The sequence below is a fragment of the Barbus barbus genome (assembly GCF_936440315.1).
Source record: "Barbus barbus genome assembly, chromosome: 34".
Classification (NCBI taxonomy): domain Eukaryota; kingdom Metazoa; phylum Chordata; class Actinopteri; order Cypriniformes; family Cyprinidae; genus Barbus; species Barbus barbus.
This window is the reverse complement of record NC_136762.1, coordinates 9,061,531-9,064,596: the sequence shown is the minus strand read 5'-3', so window position 1 is coordinate 9,064,596 and position 3,066 is coordinate 9,061,531. Positions and strand designations below refer to the sequence as shown.

Sequence of the window (3,066 nt, the reverse complement as noted above, 5' to 3'; positions counted from 1 at the left end):
TTCTAGGTATGGCGCATGTTTTTCTAGTTATAATTTGACAAGACCTCATAACATAACAGTAACTTGGGCATATTTGACATTTCATTTTATTTGACAATTAAATTTTTTGGTTACCTATGGCATTTTTGTAGCTTAAAATGCCAAATTATCTGCAATATACTCATACAGATACAGAATGTGTCATATCACACTCGGGGGCACAAGGATCGAGGAGACGCAGAGATTCCCAAATCACAATTTATTTAAATCCAGAACATGGAACAAGGAGCTTGGAGAGAGACGAACAGATATGATGATCAGACCGGACACAGAGGCAGGGAAACACAGGGCTTATGAACACAGGGAAATTAATGAGGAAGAACAGAAACAGGTGCGGAGAAATTAAACAGGGCTAGGGACTAATTAACTAATGATGACAGGGAACGAGGACAGGAACAGGAAGGCCAAATTTAGACACGAGAGGAGGGGGAAACAAGACACAGGACTGACAGTATGTAGTACATTTATTTTTACTTTCTTTAAATATTTGAAAGGTAAAGGTTTGTTACAGGTGTCAATAGCCTTTTATAGCATACGGTGCTATAACCTATATGTATATCATATTCAATCTTGGAAATGCTTACCATGCTTTTATAACATGTTTCTTATTGTCTCGGATGGTGACATCTTGCCTTTGTTAAGAGAGCAAAATATTTTTGTTTTGAATTTGTATACCTCTATGGGACAAAGTGTACAAATCAACAAAAGCTTTATTTGGACATAATTAAACTAATTAAATACTCATGAAAAACTTTTTGTTAAATAACAAGACTTCAGTCAAGGTAATTATATTTTTGTTTGTACAACAATGGTTAATTAGACCCTGGTCATCAGTTTAGAAGCCCTTTAAAAATGTTTTCCTTTCACATGGCCCAAAGCAAGAAATCAGTATGTATTTTATTTGCTTGTTCACTTAACTTCCATTTGGAATGAACACTTCAAATAGGTTTTCTCTATTTTCTGTTACAGTACGATACTGTACTTTTTATGATTGTATGACAATGTGGAATCAACGTGAGATTGATTTTATACCACTGAAATGGAAAATGTAACACTTTAAATGTTAATCCATTTTGTGAAATTTTCCTTGTTCAAAACAAATTGCTCTGAAGAGGTTTTGAAGCCAGATAGACCTTTATTAACAAGTTAACAAAAGGCTGAGTAATGTTCGAACACCACTCCAGAGTCTTGTCTCAAATTCATATATAAACATCCTGAAGTTTTCACAGCACTCCATATATGCACCGTTGTTTTTTTGGACAGGTTTCTTTTACCATATACAAGTTCTTGAAGGATGATCAATCGCTGTCATGTATGCAATTCTAGGTTCTGAACAGATTCTTTCCATATATGAGTAACCCTCAGGCCCCAAATCGTTAACTCTTTTCTAGGCTTACTGCAGCCCTTGACACACAGTTGCTTCACACAGTCAGACTAGATGATAGTAGATAAAAGTAGAATACAAATAGGCATAATTCTATGTATTAAATTACTCCAAGATTAATGAAAATCTTCTACATCCACTCCCTAAATCCCCTCATACTTTGTGAATGAAAGACATCGGCTTTTCAAAGTGGCTTTTCTTATCAAGTAATCTTTTATGACTGAAAATGTTTTACTTGTGTAATAATAATCAAATATTTTACTTGTGTAATAGTTTCCTCTTTTCAGATTTGGAGTTCAAATGATTTTTTCAGTTGCTTTTAGCAATGTAACAAATTCTTTCAATGAAAGATTTTATCTAACTGCCTTTCGCACGCTGACGAACAAAAACTACCTCATTTTGGCCTTGGTGATCATCTACATCGTCACCTTGCTGGGTAACCTTGTTCTTCTGACTATTGTCCTAATGACCTCCAGCTTACAGAACCCCAAGTATCTTGCTGTATGTAATCTAGCCATTATTGACATTTCAATTAATAGTGTTATTATTCCTCAAATGGTGCCTGTTTTTGTGTTCAATCAGAATTATGTTTCATTTGGAGCATGTTTTTCCCAAATGTTCTTCATGCATTTTTTTGGTGACATGGAATCTTTCTCTCTTGCTCTTTTGGCATATGATCGTCTGATTGCGATCTGCTGGCCTCTACGTTACTCTACCATAAACACCAACCTGAGGATGCTGCTCATAATGGTAGGGATTTGGTCTCTGGTTATTTTGCTTGAGATTTTCCCAATCATTTTAGCAGCCAGACTCCCTTACTGTGGCTTGAGAGAGGTAAACAGCTGCTGTTGTGAACACAGTCCAGTCTATAGGTTGGCTTTTACAGACATTTCTTACAACCGACAACTGGCTACAGCTAAGACTGACTGTTTTACTAAGCCCTTTGTATTTTATTATCTTCACATATGTGTTTGTAGTGGTTGCTGTGACAAGGATTGCATCCATATCACAGCGCTGGAAGGCCTTACACACCTGTCTCACTCACCTGCTGTTAGTGCTTCTCTATTATATGCCTGTCATGGTGGCATATGTACTAGGAAACCTGCGATTAGTTCAGAATGTAGATCTTTTAACATCAGTTCTGACTATTTCTGTTACCATCCCACCAATGCTGAACCCCATCATCTACAGCTTGAAGACTGATGAACTCCGAGACAAGATAGTCAAGCTTCTGAGAAGCCAAAAGTGGCACAACAGATCATTAAAAACTAGGCCAATGGTTAACAAAAGTCTACCCATAGTAGGAGATATACTTTTTAATATTTCACATTATAATCCATGTTAAGCAGAATGCACTTACAACATATGATTATTAAAATTGTGGCGGGAGGAGCCAACGACAGACACAGTGGGCGTGGCGTCAAGCCTCAGAGAGGTTTTTATTAAACAAAATATTAAAATAAAGTGTCCAAAGGGGGAAAAGTGTCCAAAATAAACAGGGATCTGGTGTCCTCGTTGTGTTGCGGGGCTCGTGAAGGAGGGCAGTGTTCAGGAGGGAAGGGTCCAGGTAAGGGGCGGAGTCCGGCGGCCGCACGCGCTCCCGTCTGGAGGTCCCGGGGCGCGGGTGACGGCGGCTTCTGTGG

The 3,066-nt window shown here is 38.0% G+C and overlaps 1 pseudogene across 1 annotated transcript; it reads left to right on the top strand.

The window, feature by feature from the left end:
- The first annotated feature begins 1,723 nt into the window (after nucleotides 1-1,723).
- On the top strand, nucleotides 1,724-2,768 carry LOC306853802 (olfactory receptor 52K1-like; annotated as a pseudogene). The gene has a single exon. The product of its transcript is annotated as an olfactory receptor 52K1-like (transcript).
- The last annotated feature ends 298 nt before the right edge of the window (nucleotides 2,769-3,066 follow it).